This window comes from Anopheles merus, chromosome 2L, assembly GCF_017562075.2.
Source record: "Anopheles merus strain MAF chromosome 2L, AmerM5.1, whole genome shotgun sequence".
Classification (NCBI taxonomy): Eukaryota; Metazoa; Arthropoda; class Insecta; order Diptera; family Culicidae; genus Anopheles; species Anopheles merus.
Window position 1 is genome coordinate 34,504,222 of NC_054083.1, and position 17,923 is coordinate 34,522,144.

The window sequence follows — 17,923 nt, forward strand, 5'->3', positions numbered from 1 at the left end:
AATATAACATTTGAAATAGTTTAATTAAAAGAAAAAAATGAAAAATAAAACAAACATTAAATACAGAATAACAAGCCAAAAATAACACAAAAAAGTACTAAACATCACATAAAACTACATCCATTGATAATCGAAAGAAACATGGAACACTAGCCAGTGCAACATCCAAAACACATTGAATAAGCTACCGGTTTGGTGGCAGCGCATGGGTAAACCAATGGCTCAGAAGAAGAAAAAAAGCAGAAAGCAGACACAATGTAGTACATTTTTGCCCATTTTCATTGCACACTTCCATAACACCCCGTAGAGCGCATTGAAACTAGGGCACTGTGACCAACACCGATTGAGGCAGGCTGATCGGAAAGCCATTTGCAGCGTGCAAGTAGACAATACCAACCAAAGAAGAGAATAGCAACAGCATAATGCAAAAAAAAAAGCCAAAACAAAAAAAACCGGCACCAATCCACACCCCTCCTGAAGGGGCAGAACCGGGGGCCATTATCAGCGAACCACAAACGCGGTGACCAAACGTGTGTGTTTGTGTGCTTCGGAAAACAATTTGCTGCCCGCTGCTTGTCACCCCGTTTTGAAGCGCGCGAGACCAAATGGGGCACAACTCGCCGAAGTACAAAAGGCACCACTGGGGCTGGGATAGAACGAGATAGGAAAGCGGCAACGAAAAAAGCTTTGTTTACATAAACACCGTGTCAAACGTGTGGGGGAGCAGGCCCAGGCGCGGTACGACGCCGGTATGATGGTAGAAGGCTATGAAAAGGCACCTGAAAGCTGACGGTGCCATAATCATTTTCCAGCAGCGCAGCGACGCCACCACAAGTACGCCAGTGTGTGTGTGGTTGTCCAGCTTGCGTCCCGAGACGCGACTTGCAATAATTATTATGCAAACGTGCGAGCATGATCGAGTGCAGTGTCTGCATCATCGATGCGAAAACGGTAACCGAACAACAGGCATAAAGAAGGGGGTGGTTGGTGGTTTGTCATGAAGGACGAATGCAAAATATCGTATGCACGGTGCGGACTGGGTGCTGATTGAAAAATAATATCAAAATGTCACTTGAAGTTGTGCAATCGGTTGCCGGCCCGGATTGCTTCCCGTCCTCCCTTATCTGCTGCTGTGCACCTTCTTCGCCTTGCTGACCTCCTTCTAGCGTCACTGGGTGGGCAGTGAGGTGAGTAAAAGTGCATTCGTCACCCTCCAGCCCACCCCCAGCGACACTTTTCGCCCATCCCCGCAATATTACACGAGCAGAATACCCTTCTGTCTGTGACGGTTGTCCGTTTGATGGTTTCGATAATGTTCCGCGCTTTTCTTTTCGATCGGCGTGGGCGGGTGAAAGTAAGGCACTGCTGCACAGTGAAGTGCGCACACCGAAGGGCGCTCGGCACAAAACCAAAGCAACAATGAACGAAACAAAAAAAATCAACGCCACCAAACCACAACCTGACCTCGATTTGGCTGTGAAATAACTTTGCAAATCCCCCCCCCCCCCATCCAACCGGCGAGCTGTTTCCCCGCATACACCAAACGCCGTGTGTCGAATCGATGCAATCGATGAAAACGTCAGCTACATCTCGGTTTGCCGCTGCAGCAGCATATCGGGGTCGGAAACGCTCTTGCTTTATTCAGATTTCCCATTATCCGTTTTGACACATTTTCACTCTCTTTCTCATCTTATCATCATCGTTATCATTCGGAATGCCATCATCACCCCGAACTGACTCCGGTTACGATGGCGCTCTGTCGTATAGATGAACCGAAAAAAAGAGGGCGCGCTTCTCAAAATTGCTGCAAAAAACCAGACAGCTGACTGGGGATGCTTCGTACTGGAGTGCTGAACGATGCATTACTTTTTGATGGAAAAAAGAAAGTTTGCTGTAGCTATTTTAATCCAGGTTTCAGTGAAATGATCTACAGTGCAGCAGTGGAGTGAATTTGCATTGGTATCGTTGACCTTTTGTTGCAACGAATGAAAAATGGAGTTTTTTTTTATAAATCTAACTTTACGTTAACAAAACTGCAATCAATTAATAAACATCAATCTGCCAGAAAGCTTCCAGGGCATTTGAATTACCAAAGTTCTATGATGTAGTGATGGGGAAAGTTTGCAAAAATCCGAAGTCGATTTCGATCCGACTTCAAATATTTTGGATCCGACTCCGGAAGGTAGGTCCGCTCAGCATTATCCGGAGCCGTTTGGAATCCTGGGAAGTCTTTCAGAGTTGTCCGGAGTTATCTGGAGTCGTTCGGAGTCATTCGGAGTCGTCCGGAGTCGCCGTAGGTCGAAGTCTACTGGAGTCCGGTGTCGACCAAAGACCATGTTTTTATGGTCAGGTCTTTCCGACACCAACTCCTGCTGACTCCGGTCTACTGAAACCGTTACTGGGCCATTCACGATTCAGTTTTTTATATGAAGTTTGACCGTTGAAGGTTGAAATCATGTAAACACTCCATACAAAACCACACAAAAAACTAGCCTGTAATTTTCAGTCTAGATTATTATAGCCCCGAAGCTAGAATTAGATTCGAGTACCTGCTCGAAAAAATGCCAACATAAGGTGGTGTTTACATTTATTCCAAGGTGCATTAAAGATATCTGGTGATAGAATCCAGAATCAAAGTATATGTAGTCCATGTGGTCTCATAGCATGTTTTTATAACCAAATTTGAATATCACTTTTTGACGGAACGGGTGAAAACTTTTATTCAAACAAGCTTTCTGGAGGCTTGACGAATACACAAAACACTCTTAAAATCTTCATTCAGAAGCAGAAGCAATAAAAATCAGCCTTCTAAATTCATACACCTTGGGATAAGCCCACCTGTATATTATACCGACTTAGATAACTGCTCGAAAACTGCTATACAATGCAAACAGCTGACAGGTTGAAATTTCAGCCTACGAACTTCAAACGGAAAGGTCCCCACTGTTGGAAAAAAAGTCTGTTTGAGAGGTGCATGTGCAAGGCGAAAGAGACAAAAACACTACGAAATTAAAAGCTTTGAGACAACTTAGGACTACTATGGATTACTCTGGACGACTCCAGATGACTCCGGACGACTCCACTTGACTTCAGCCGACGCAGGACGACTCCTACCTTGATAATACGTTCAGCAAAACGCTTCTTAGGATGTTTTGAATTAAAATGTGTCCTATGTTTCATGGAATTGACAGACTTTTCTCAGATAACAAAAATACAATTCTTATCGTCTCTAAACACAAACGCGTGTCGTAATATATCTCAACGTGCAGCTATCCTTCACACCCCCGAAAACGTTATCAATGACAGACCGGGCGTGTCAATAAAGTGTGAAGCTCATCACATCGCAACTCACACATTGCTATCAGAGACAGCTGCCACCAGAGAGATCCGTTTTCTTCACCCTCTCGCACGCAATCTTACCTCCAATCACCCTCCCTATTCCATTTGCCAGATTCAATTGTTCCAATGGCACAGTTCCAATTTCAATATTTGCCCACACTTACCACTCCAATTTGGCACTAGAAAGAGGTGACACAAACCCTCAAGAAAATCCTTTCCCCATCATTCTTCTCAAAGCTCCTCTGTTCACCAAAAATTAAAAAAAATCGACCAAAACGCGCTCCAATACATCCAACAAATCCGTGCATTCAATTCATTCCCCACCGACGACAAATCTGTGGAGTGGAGCACCCAGAGACTGTCATAAATCATGACGACGAGAAGGCGATTAGAAGCTCGCCAGCTATAGCCGGGAACCTCTGATAGGTCGATTCAAGCTCACAGTCACTGGCAAAAAAAGGGGGTAGAATACATTCCACTAATATCCTTGCCTAGCATTTCACTTGAAACCCCAAACCAAAAACGCCCCCCCCCTTCCCCTCACGTGCTTTGAAACGGACTTTGAAAGCTCTCAGTGAAAATTTATATCCTTCTATGGTGAGAGGTAGTGTTGGAAAGGTTATTTTTTGCTTTCCTTGCTATCGCTCAACTTCGATACCATTTCAGCACTTTTGCTGAGGTTTGTGCTGCTGTAGGCCTGCTTGAATGACACACTGAATGACGTACAGGAAACGAATGGCCGATTGTCATTCAAGTCTGTCCGCGCGAAGAAAGGCTGTCCTGCAAACCGGGCAGCAGCAGCAATAGTTGGCAACAGTGACGGCAAGCAAATAGGGGAGCGAACAAAAAAAAAAGGTTCCACAAAACCACCCTCGTTTGCTCGACAAACTTTCCTCAGTCCTGACAAATCACTTCCGGGAGCCCTGGGAGGGAATGAGAAAAAAAAGCTCCTTTCCCCGGGATTCGAGAGCGGCTGGGAAATTTTCAATTCGTGCTTGTGTGTTGTGTGTATTTTGTCCGTTTTTTTAAACCCCCTTTTCCGAAGTCTCCTCATGCTTTTTGTACCATTTAGAATAAAAAAACACACACACAACCCGAACTTTCCACAAGCGCTGTCAGATACTGTAGCTGACAGCCGGAAGCGAACGTTTTCCCCCTACTCTCCCACCTCCCACTAGGCTCGGCAAATATCACACATACACACTTTGCAGCCGATAAGAAAATTTTGCTCGCTCACACCCGTCCTCCCTTTTCTTTCACCCACACGGATCAAACCGTAAGGACGTATTTTAAGGATTTCTTTCCCCAGGCATTAATTAGACACTTGAAACAAACGATACTATAAGCGCACCGCATTCCTGAGCCAAACGTTATCGTATGGAGCATTCCCGGGATGGATCTTTGCGCTCCGATGCCCTCCAGGGGCATAAATTTTCCGATACGTGACACGGAAACAAATGCAAACAAGCCCCGCCCCTTGCAAACGCGCTCCTGCGTGCTAGGCTCTGGGCAGGGAGAAGGTGAGGGCAACCATCGATAAACGGCACCAATCTACATGCGTCGGGATTCATTTTAAATGCCTGCCTGTCGGTAAAACCTTGGGGTGGTTTGTTTACTTGACTTTTCGACAGCTGCAACCAAGGGGAGGGGGAGGCAGAAGCGATCAGGGGTGGATGGGAAATGTTTTCCAATCATTAGTATATTTGAGGAAAATTGGACACATTTTACGATAGAATCCTCGTGCTCTTTCAACGCAGATCGATTTTACGGCCTGAGTGTACCTGTCTTGAGTGGAAATGTTATTCTAGAATCAGGCCTAGATTTCCACAACTGGTGGTAGCTTCCTTTCTTTCCTATCCTTGATTTAACCAATCCAATTACTACTTGCGTCATGTTTTATTCAACCGATCGTATGATGAACTGCCGTACATGTATTGTTCATCCCAAAGCCGAAAGATGAGCCTACTTACAGCACAGATTGGCTCACACGATGCCCAACTACATCCTAGCCGGGGTTCTTTAAAAAATCATAAACGTCAAACCAAAACCCATTCAAGGGCCAATAAATCCCATCCGAAGCGCGGCGTGGCGCAATAAATGTTACACAACGCCTATGAGCCGTCGAAAAAGCTTATACGAGCCGGCCCCATACTGTCCCAAAAGCTAAAAGGCTATATAGCAACTGTACCGCTGCCGGCAAGGCGGGCAAGAGTTGAGCGTACGCTTCTTGAATTAATTTACAACCATCAATGTCACGCCGACGTACCGGCACGTGGAAAAACTGGCTCACTTTTCCCCGGGCAACAAGCAGTGGCATGATCGGGCTTTCGGGCCTAACGTTTGACAAATAAACATACACAAAATCGGTGGCATTTTCTTTCCAGCACCTTGCTGTACGACCACACCGGTTCCGGTAAAGCTTGCGGAAAAGCCTTCCCCATCCCTATGGTTTACGAGCGTTTCGCGAACATGGGGCGTTGTGAACGCGTTTTGAACGCGTTGTTGGGGCGATGTGGCCTATGGGGCAACCGTTTTGCATCGTTTGACGTAGGCCGCTGATGGAAGCTGCAATGCAAAGTCGGGTTACGTGGAAGTGCTATGAATGTTATGTGGAGGTGGTTTGCTAGCATTAAAGAACGGCAAAGGTGAAACGATGCCGCATTCTGCCTACGCACGCAGTGTGTTTAAACGTAACTCGAAACAGAAGAGCGATTAGAAAGGCTGGTCGGTGGGATTGAAGAATACAAGCAAGTTTATAGGGACATTAACGAGCATGAACAATGACATAAAAAGAACACAAATACGAAAAGAAACAGGTAAACTTAAAAACAGGTCCTAGATGCGTGAGATGCAGCTAACGAAGTAATGTAAACACCATTCGTAACTCAAAAAAGACATTTATATGGCGTTAAACATTATGTTATCTCATATAACCTCATTGGAGTTAATGCAAACAAACTGCAATAGTACACAATTAATATTCTTATCACTAATTTAATCAATAATTAGTACACACAAAATTAAAAAGGATTAAACAAATAATTCAAAGACGAATAATGAAACTACAGAAGACCGACATGGACAATGTAAGGAAATCATTTAAAGCTCTTCGCTCATTTATTTTAGTTATCTAATTTTGTTGTGTAAAATTGTTTCATAGGTTTGTTCTTAAACTTAGAAAATGTATGTTTGTTCCCACTTTCAATTTATATTATTAATATTTTACATATTATTTAACACATTTGTTGGTAACTCAACGATTTTTTTTAGTTCATACTCAATTCCTTTCAGTGAAATATTATTTTTCATAGCTTTAATGCAATGTAAAATATGTTGTTTTTTATGCTGTTTAAATCCATACCGACGACTTTTTAGTCCAAACAAAACAAATTACCTTTAACACGAAACCGAAACCCCCAGAGACGGAACAAGCTTACCGGCAATACTGTCCCAAAACCCGAGATTGTTTGACCGAAAGTAGAGATATAGGTAAAATCCCCGTCCAAACACCCCCCCCCCTCCCCTCCTACCCCTCAGTCATACATAAAACTCGGCAAAACAAACACAATCTCTGCACGCACGTGAAGCATTTAATTAGAATGGCCGGCCACCGGGTAAAATTATTGTCACACGCTGCCCATTACGCTCGAGCGGTCCGCGCGTGGTCCTACGAGCGGCCGCGCGGTTTGGGGGCTATAATTTAATTGTGTGGGAAATTCCCGTGTCCCACTCGCGGGCGGCCCAGACAAAGCCGTTGGAGCTGTATTTCAGGGGGTTTTCGTTTGGAGCCGCGGAAACGGTTCAGAGACAAAGCTTTTGGTTTGGTTGGTTCGCGGGAGGAGGAGAGAGGTGAAAAAGGACCCTTCATCCAAGGGTCCTGGAACCCTGCCAGCTGTGTGCATTTCCACGCAGATTTTACTAGCGGGACATAGTTTCGCCGGGGGAATTTTTAACTGCCACTGAGCGGGGCCGGGTGTTTCCGGGAGTTTTCACCGCGACGGCTCGATTCGGGACGCGGAATGTGCGAATGCGTAATTGTTTTGTTTCCAACAGTACAATCCCACTCGTCGCCTGCCTACTCACTGCCATTCATCGCGTATTGCGCGTCGAGAGCAGCGTATCTTAACGAAATGATAGCGAGCATTATCAAGAATGGAATTTATTGCAATGCGGGGAAAAGGTTCGCTTCGTTGTGCACGTTCGATGGAAACCACGGATTAGTTTCCTAACATTCCATCTCGTACGTACGCGTTTCCTAATCCTTCCTTTGTCATACATTGCTTTTTAACATCGAAATTTGTTGCAAACAAACAAAACCAAGATGCGTGCAGCTATTGAGGCGCGTAATGTGACTCTTACGAAAAAAACAATCTTTCCAGTTGAAGAGTTCAGCCGGTCCCGGGGCGTGCAGTGGTTTGCTCCACTTTGATTTCCGCTCCGATGGAAATGCGTTGACGTAAGTGAGGGTTGTCATGTGTTTTTTTGTTTCCACTGGGCTCCGTGCCGGCCGGGTCCCTTGTGCTTTGTGGTGCGATGAAGTAATTTGACCAATTTCAGAAACGAGTACACCGGACTTTACACCGACACAGAGGGAGAGAGAGATGGAGGCCAAAAGAAGTGTCTAAACCGTCGGACCCTCGTGCAGCTTACCGAGCTGTGAAATGAGATTTGTCTCCGAGAAAGGAAGGAAGAGAGGGGGGAAAACACTCACACTCACACACACACCGGCCCGTATCAAACCGTACAACAAACCCGCACTACGCACTGCACTCGTTTGTTTAATTTAGCCAACAAAACCTCGTAAACTGGCCCGCTTCTTCCACAAACTCCGCTCCGTTCCACAAGAGCCATTCTAAATTTTTAAGCCCTTTAAGCTTCCACCTCGGTGCTTTGCTCGCTTACCTTTCTCTATCGCTCCTAAAGGTGGCAGATTTCGTTCGGTTTCGTTTCGTTTCGTTTCGTTGTCCGGCTGGTGGCTGCAGTGATTGGACCCTTTAGCGGAAAAGCTGCAAATGAAACGTAAAGCAAAGTAAATGAGATTCTGTTACTATGCGCAGAGAAGTCAAGGAGAAGCTGGAGCTCGATCGGAGAGAACCTTGCTCGTGCGTAAGGACAAATGATGTTCTTATTTCTTCCATTTGCTGAGGTGGAGCTAGACTTTCGTGAGTAGACAGTGGAACAGAGCAGATGAAAGTGAAGGTGCAGCTAATCGGAACGGGAACGGCACGAAGCAGTTACACCTCGCCTCGGGTACTGCACGCAAAGTGGAAGTATTTAGGTCATTATACGTATGTGGAGAGTAGAAACGGGCGTAATAAAAAGCTCTGTGTATCCGTCGATCAAGAAGGATCGTGCGAGGAAGATAAGATCATTGGTTCAGACTTCCATGTGTGGATGCTAGTGGATGAAACAATTCCAATAATTTAAACGTGAAGGATGGCTTCTTTTGAGTCACCAGGTTTGTTTGACGTCCTTGCTTCACTAGAACACTTTTCTATGTGAAAACATATGTTCTTTAACTTGTTTTGTTTTGCGAATGTTTAAACAATTTTATTTGATTTTTGAATGACATTGATAAACGCAACGAAGGTAATGATGCCGTGTACATTATTTGTTAAATTACTAGCCAAATAATAAATAAAGTTAAGTGTAAAAACTATGGGACTTAAAAGTATTAACCTTAGTGCATTCTGGTGACATATGATTCGATTTTATCGAAGTTATCGCCAGAACTACTTCAAAGCACCGTTCCAAGCAGCAGTTCCGTTCCCTTGCTTTCAAAATCGCCATCCATATTTTTTACCATCTGTGCTCTATCCACACTTAATCGTTTACGACCACATTTGATATTGATGATGCTGTCATTGATACAACGATGTAGTGATTGAGCAACTTTACTTTATATCCAAACCCTGTTCCCTCCGATTCCAACTCGCAGCAGGGTAGCGCCATCACTACTACCGCCAAACCAATAGCTTACACCGCTTGCAACTCAAAACAGTGAGGCAAAAGAAAAAAGCAGGCAGTAACACTCCCACGGAGCCCTAAAATTACTCACGATTCCAACCCGCTTTTCAGGGGAGTGCCGCACACTATGGGAAAGAGCAACGGTTGAGCGAAGCAGCAGCAGCAGCAGCAAAAAATGGACACAAAAATGGACTCACGGTACACTTCACGGAATGTGCTCAACGCTGGACCCGGTGGCGAGTCATCGAGTTAGGAAGAAAATTAAGTGCATGGTACCGTGGCACCACTGTACTACCACAGGGCTGCTACACGACCCCGGGCTGGGTACCGCCAAAGAAACTGGTTTAAGGCTAGGAACTGGAAACATGGTTAAAAATCACCAACCGCCCCGAGGACCCGACCGTGGCAAATTTCGAGGTGTGTCACTGTGTGGTGGTGTCGCCAGTAGGTAACCGATCGTTACCAGTGGGGGAGTGTGAAATGGGGCAATCGTGGCGTGGTGGATACAGGAGGTAGGAGAGCTTCACCAGTTGCAACTCTCAAACATGCACACACACACACAGACACACACAGAAGCAGAAGCAGGCAAAATTGGAGCAACTCTCGTGGGTCCTGGCTGGGCGTTCCAGGCGCTGCCAAAGGGTCGAAGGACGGCGAAAGTAATGCAAGTAATGATAATACGCAACCGCCAGCAAGTTTCCGATGACAGTGTTGCATAAAGACAGAGTGCAGCAAGGAGAGGAGTGTAAAAAAAAACGCAACCAATTGATCGAGACCTATTTTCGAACCTCGCCTGCAAGCTAATGTCATTAAGCTGATTAAATTGTCGCTCTCGATGGGGGGACGGTTTACGCCCCAGAAGCTCTTCGAGCTGCGGGATGGCTTGCATCTCGGTGGCTGCAAGGGCAATGTATATTAAATTCCAATTGCATTTTACTCACACAGCCCCGTTCGCTATCACAAGCTGGGAGGAAAGTGGAAAAATGTTGTTTTTTTTCCACTGCCAGTATTCTCTAGATAAATATATTGCACGTATTAAGCATGATTTATTCGCAAAAATTTAAACCAAGTGTGCACCAAGAATTGCATACATTAAGGCGCTAATTTTAACTGCTCCCGTAATGCAACGTACAACGCGCGTAGTATAAAAAAAAGAATGGTAAACATGCTGCTCATCATGAATATTAATACACTTTAGCACTACGCGCTGGTGCTCCCTCCAGTGTACACAGTTCGTGTGTTTGCGCCACCTTTTTAGTGCGGCACGTACAGAAAGACACCAAACACACGAGTAAAGTAAACATAAAAGCCACCCGTTACAGTGCGAAATGATTCCTTCCGGCAAGCGGCAGCGTGTTAATTCGCGCCAGTGCTGACGAGGCCGCTTTCGTAATAACTGTCCACCATCACTGCGTGTGGCGGCAGCGCGGCAACATTACTCGCGCCATCGTCTGTGGCGCCCGAAGAACACGAATCCACACGAACGAACGCGTGAAATATTCGCCACCCCCCCCCCCCCCCCCCCCCCCCCACCCAGCCGTAGCCCACCAGACTTCAGTCTGCTAGCTAGGGGTCAAAGACGATAAAAACAGAACACACTCTACACGCCAAAAAGGTTGACATTCTTGTTTCAGACCATCATAACCGCTGACAGCCCCGACGGTGGACGTTGATGATGATGGCGATGGCGACCCCTCGGTACGGCTCTAAAATGACACATAATGAGGGTATTGGGCAGTATTGAATAACCATAAATCACCCACCGGTGCAGTTGAACTGCCTTGATCTGCCTGGATGCCTTCGCCGGCTGTAGGGTGGGCTGCGGTCAACAGATTCGCGTTTGATTGACGTGACTCTTTCGCTAGGCGGGTAGGCGCACACGACGACACAGGACAAATTTGTGTGCAACTTATTCCATCATCATCATCATCACAATTGCGCGGAAAGAGGTGAGCAAGGGTTCAAAATGACGCCTGAAAAAGGGGATTTGCATTTATGCAACAAGGTGCGTCCTCCGTATGCAAAATGCATTTTGCATGGATGGACAGATTACAACCGAGTCGATGTTGCGTTAAAAGCTTTATCGATTAAATGGGTGCTTTTTCATAAGGTACTTAACTATTACTTGCACATTACATATTTATGGAATAATGTCAGGAGAATTGATACGAAAAAAAAGGATCACAACATCCACTAATTTAAACTCAGTTACAGTTTTACAAGAATTGCAGGTTTAAAATAGTATAAACAATTTTTGGAGAGAAATAATTCTAGTAATAACTATTTGAACATACTTTCAGAACTTCTTCTTTCGATATTCATGCCCCATTTCTATCAATATTTGAAGCAAACAACTGATATAACAAAAAAATATTAAATGCTATTTTGAACTAATAGATTTAACCAAAAAAAAACCAATTAATCCCTGCAACTGTTAGGATGTCAAGTTTCTCACCAAATTTTTTACAAAACAATACCAAACACTCATGTGAAAGTGTAATCTTGAAATGTTGGGTGTAATAAAAAAAAAAGGTCAAAGAGGCAATAAAAAGCCTCAATTGCAGCAATACTTTCCCGAACAAAGCAAACGAAACCTATCCTCTCAAGTGCTACCGTGCTACATTTCCATCCCAAATATGTATCAAATTGTCAAAACTTCAACTACCACTCCAGAACAATTTCGCTACAATTTCGATCCCTACACCTGCACAGCGAGCGAACCGTGTGCACGTGTACAGAACCGTCTTCTTGGCATCGTCAAAAAAACGCTTATCTCTCTTGTCTCCCCGCCACCCAGCAAAACTCGACAATGATAAAGTGTGTCAGCAGCTTCCAGCATCTATCGACATTTACCACCGACTCCTTCACTCCACCACCCAACCAGCCAGGCAGAGAGGATGCCGTGAAACGATGGAATTCAATTAATTAAATTCCTTCGCTTTCCCGTTTTCGCAAACCGCAGAAGAAAAACACTTTCCAAAGTCACCACCAGCACCAGCGCTGGTGCTTCGGCTTTCATTTTACAAGCAGCAGGATGTGTGTGTGTGTGTGTGTGTGTGTGTGTGTGTGTGTGTGTGTGTGTGTGTGTGTGTGTGTGTGTGTGTGTGTGTGTGTGTGTGCGTGTTTTTCTGTTCGACAAGAGAGCAACACAACCCCATGGCAACGAGACATCAAGAAAACATCAAACATTAGACAATTTGTCTCGAGTCCTAAGGCTAAAGCAGAAGCAACAACCTCCGCGTCCTTTTAATTGTGCGCGCCAGGATCGCGAAAAAGCGTTTCGTTTCCTTTCAACATTTTTCCTTGCTTTTGTTGCCGCTGTTTTGCGCTGTCTCCATTCGTCTGCACCAAAATTGGCAACACAAAAACACGGCTGCTTACCTCGGTTCCGCAACGAATCGATAGAAATTACACGTACCCGCGCTCACTCAGCTCACTCTGCACAATCCGAACGGAATAAACAATTTCGTCCGGTATTAATCGTCTGCCATGGGCGCATTTCACTCGTTATCGCTCTAGATTCCTTAAAATAGCTGCCGTTTTTGCGTGATGAGCGCGTGTTCAATATCAGCAGCCCCGCGCACCGATCGAACGTTCGGGAGAGTAAGCAAGCAAAGAACAACCCGCCCGGAGACGATGCTGCTACGTGCTTGTAGACGTCAACCACATCCGGTAAGGGTTGGTCCAAAGGGACGGGCAGCATCCGTGTACCGAAAGCAACCATGGCTTCGTAATCCCCAGAAGGGATTCAAACTACTGACGCCCAAGCGCAGCTACAAAAATCCGACAATTCGAGCCATCGCTTCAGAAGATTTTGACACCCCCGTGGAACGATCCCGTGGATGCGGTTATTGCGATGGAAAGAAGGGGATTGGACGGGTTGTGGTTCTACCGAAAATAGCTTTCCGAAATGGTCGTCGTGGGCGAGCTCGTGCTCGTCGAGTGGCTAGAGTTGTTGGTATCCATTCTGCCTGCGTTTGGCAGATTTCAATCGTCAGCGTTACGAAACTTTAGCCAAAAATAGATCATCGCCTTTTTTTGTTGCGGATCTTCGTTTCGTTGAAAGCGCACTTAAAGCCTTGCCATTCCATTAAAGCCATAAACGGTACGATTATAGCAATAAATCAGCCCACTGGGAGGTTGTTCACCCTCCTAAAATGCAAACTCTTGCTTCCGCGTTGCATTCGATACCGGGCGGAAACGGTAGCGTGCTGCGAACCGTGCCGTATGACAGCTGTCAGACAGCAGCACATAAACAACGTACATTTAGTGCAACAAGTACGCCCCCCGGATGCCATTTATCAACACATTGGCTAAGTTATTGCATCCATCCAATCAATACCCTTGTAATATGTTCAATTCTGATCGATGGCGTTCCTTACCGAGATAAGAGGGGTTGCGTTCTATGGCGGAAGAACTTGAGGTTCTTCCGAATATTTTACAACCTCTACAACGTTTGAGGTTTGATGTGGTGTAATTAAAATGCTTTATTTATTACCAAATTGTTTTTCTGCTATTACAGACACAAACAGTACGTTCTCTGCCGCGTTGATTCCCATGAACTCAGCAGTGAGCAGATTACTCCCGTGATACGTCTTACAACCCATTCTGCAAGCAAAGCTTAAGCAATTCCTCCGAAACTTTGCTGCCGTGCCGTATCGCAAGCCTGTCGGATTGTTTCCTCCCGTTGTCAGACCAGTTGGGGTTTCCGTATCTTGCAAAGGACATCTGCGAAGGAGCTCCGCATAGCGGTGTATAGCGCTAGCAGTTAAGCTGCCAGCTAGAGAAAGGGAACGTCCTTATCAACGGATCTGCCAGCCAGGAGTGGTGACGGAGACAAATTTGTGCGCTTTGCAGTTTGTCAACTACCACCAACGCCACGGCGACCATGGCGACCGTAAATCTATAATTACTCCAAATTTTCAAGGTCCCTCGAGGCAGTTTACGCAAGTGACGGGCTTCGAACTCGAAGCTGGTACTGTGTATGGCTTCTCTTGTGTCGAACCATAGAGCCCCACGCGCACACACACACACAAAAAAGCCCCAAGATAGTCGTCTAGACGTGACCCTGTGATCTGTGCTGTGCGGTCGGCCGGCGAGGGGACGTGTAGAACGAGCCGTCACGATGACATTTTGCCTGGCGAGCACTTTTGACTTGTTTGTGTATTAACCCGTAAGCATGATTTATGAAAAATGACCTCTCATCGATTGTTTCTGTGGGTGGTGCTGGTGGTGGTGGGTGCAGTCCTATCGAAGCGCTAAATAAGCGCAAAATGGAGTTAGTAGTGGTGGTGAGACAGAAAAGCAGCACCAGTACATGCATTTCGAGCAACAAAAGACTCGAACAGGCCAAGCAAGAGCCTTCTTGCGCTGCAGTGCGCCTCGGTCTCGCATCCAGTGGTCGGTTAGATAATTAAAATTAATGATTGGTTGGCCGCTGTAAGGCTTGGGTGGTTGAGGGCTACGCGTCGGTTGCCTGAGGTCGGCAGAGAAAGACACCCAGGGAGTGGACCACGCCAGTGTGTACTGGCGGCAGGGTTTGCTTCGACCGAACGAAAGGACAAAAGAGAGTCTCCAGTAGCTAAAGTACACATTCCTCTCTGTACGGACGAGCCAGGTATAACCAGCGGCTAATGGTGTACCGGGTGGGTCCACAGTACACACAATGTACTGCAACGGCGATACGGCTACAGCCTTTCGGTGTTACTCTGTCCGTCCAGCCGTACAGGGGTACACCGATTATTAGCGACTAATTAATAATAGGGGAACTTTTCAGTAGCACACCGAAACCACCCGTCTGAACGTGTCCTTGGAGACCCTGCGGTAACTATCGGTCGGAGGGTACTTCAGACGACACGGCAAGCTTGGAGAACTACGCTGGCGATCAAATTTAGCGATCTTGAACCGACGTCGGGTCAGCGTGTCGAATAGCAGCGGGGAGGGCAAAGTTAAGAAGAGAGGTTGTGACATTACCGCTCAAGGGAAGATTGTAACTGTCTGGCAGAGAGCGATAGAGCCGTCACAACGGCCTAATCGGTTACACAAAATCTTGCGAGCTGCTACTGAAGACGATAGAACACATAGAGTGAGAAATTACCTGCGCTCAAGTTGTGTAATTATCAAGCGCACTGCTACACACACGCGCCTAGAATTGGGTCATAAAAGTTGTGTTTGCTTTTCGATATCACTCGAAAAGCACTGCAAGCAATAAATCTGATACCACTTACACACCACAATAGAGCAGCTCGAATACTAACACTAACGGAAACTAAACTTACATTCGCTTCCTTAACCTCCCGTCAATAATAGCTCCGACCCCGGGCGTACCACAATTATGCTACAGATTGTATCGAGAGGTGAAGGTGAACCGCCACCATCCATCTCCCCCCCGAATGCTCCCAATCGAAACTTTCCCATTTTATGTAAGAACCGACACTTAATCGTTTTATTGGCACCGTATACCACCCGAGTAACCTCATTGAGCTTTCCCACTCCAGCTTCCTCTCTCGCAATCACCTAACCGTAGGAGAGTAAACAAATTTATAGACAGTAATTAATCACCGAAAACGGCGTGCGTCCAATGGGTGAAGGAAAATTTGGACTCAACCCACCCTTTTCCTATACACGAGATCCGTCGTTTTGCGCTTCATTTCGCGTTTGTGCGCGTTTCGAAGCAGAGTAGTGAAGTGCTCTCCATATAGATAGTTCATCCCACACGCATGGCTCGCTCTGCCCCGCGGGAGCGTGTCCGGAAATTCGCAATTCGGAAAGCGACGGGAAATGGCCACGATATGGCTACGATTTGTTGTCATGCCATTCCCCCACCCCGTTTCTGTTGTCTGTCTTTGGGTGAGGTTTCGGGCTGTTGTTTCATTTTCAGCCATCGGGTTAACTTTTCCATCCATCTCTCGGTCGCGAAAGCATACGCGCGTGTCCGCTAATTGGGCTCAATTTTCCCTCTGTGTGTAAACATAATGTACCGAAAATGTGAAAAAAAACTTGCGCCACGCGAACTTTCACGCTCGCGCTGGGTAGGGTGGACGCCCTTTATGGAGATTGCGTAAGGCACAACACTCTAACCTTTCGAACTGTCCTACTTCTTGGCTTTTTTGGAGCATGTGCTTTACTTTTGTGATCTCGAAACGGGGGCCTCCAATAATACAGTGGCTTGGTGCAGCATACAAGCCAAACACATCTACAGCTACTCAGTGTGATGGGTGATTGAAGCTCTAGACCCGCATGTTATCGGGATTTCTTGCAACTGTGGAGATCTAGATCACAAAACACCCCACATCATCATCATCATCACCATCATTCCCGTCTTGATCACGTAAGGGGTTGCTGGCTTTGATGTTCTTTTTTCTGTGCTGGTCTATTTGAATGCCTTTCTGTCCTTTGTTGGTCATTGCAGCATACTTTTCACTTATTTGTATTTTTTTGTTATACTCATGCTACACCAACCACAAGAGAAGGGAAAAAAGCGGTGGCCTATCGGAGGTCTTCGGCTCCAGCTAATTGCTACCTCCGCGCAACCAGACTCAAATGGGTCAGCACCGCGCCGGAGTCTTGCACATGGTTTGGCATGATTTTTTTTTCCACCTTTTCAAACGCAAACATCCCCCATCCTCAAACGAACGTTGCGCAATCACGGACCGCATCGATCACGGTACCGGCGATCTAAGTGGGTGCAACGATTCCTTTCCGCTTGCATGCGGAAAGCTAAAGGAAAAGCAGCCCCATCGCAGCACACACCGAAAAGGGAGCCATCACACTTTGGACAGATTTGGAGCAAAACATTTTCGGCGGCACGCTGCTGTAGATCGCGCTGCCAGATGCCAGGTTTTCTTTTGTGTGTGTTTTCTTTTTGTTTCGTTTGTTGCTACCCTGTGCGAAAGGAACACTCCACATACCACTAACTCGCGGCAAGCCAACCGAATCCCACCCGGTCCCATGCACCGCTGATGGTCATCAGCGTTCGATTGCCTTTTTTCCTTCACTTGAACCACCGTCCAGCAACAGATTACGCGAACACACAGCTTTGAAACCCTCTCTTTTTCTCTCGAAACACAGGCACAGGAATGTGCCAAGTGTCAATCAAACCAAACGGTACCCAGAAAAAAAATAACAAAAAATACGTTAAAAACCATGAGTGTGGTCTCCAACTCCCGCATCATCTGGACCGCTCAATTTTGATGTTTTCCTTCAAAAATTGCCATTTTATGAACGCTCCTATCCCCGCATTCGTATTGTCGATGGGAAGATGGAACGCAATCACACAGACACACAAACACACACCCACAATGGACCACTCGCAGGCGAGTACAATCGAGCTACAAAAGGTTCGCGTTCATGGGAAGCGATTTGTGCACCCAAATTGCCCATATGGTCGGTTTTTGTTCAAGATGGAGATGTCTACCGAACACATTAGAAATGGTGATGATGGTAAACGGTGGTGTGTGATGCTTGGTGGTCGATTTGGCGAGAGACACTGCCTTTTACAATCGCCGAAGGTTTTGTGTGGTAGAAATCGCCACGGATCATGTGGAACAAAACTAAGGTATTATTGAGGAGAGGGGTGTTTAGTATACAATAATTGCAAGAAATGTACATTTGATGA

At 46.1% G+C, this 17,923-nt stretch overlaps 1 protein-coding gene across 6 annotated transcripts in view; it reads right to left on the bottom strand.

The window, feature by feature from the left end:
- Positions 1-17,923, bottom strand: part of LOC121592820 (serine-rich adhesin for platelets) — a 152,686-nt gene that overhangs the window by 55,547 nt on the left and 79,216 nt on the right. For all 6 annotated transcript variants that reach the window (XM_041914636.1, XM_041914634.1, XM_041914633.1 and 3 more), the window contains one exon: positions 8,242-8,345. The gene's annotated coding sequence lies outside the window, so the exon portion shown is untranslated. The remainder of the gene's footprint in view (positions 1-8,241; positions 8,346-17,923) is intronic.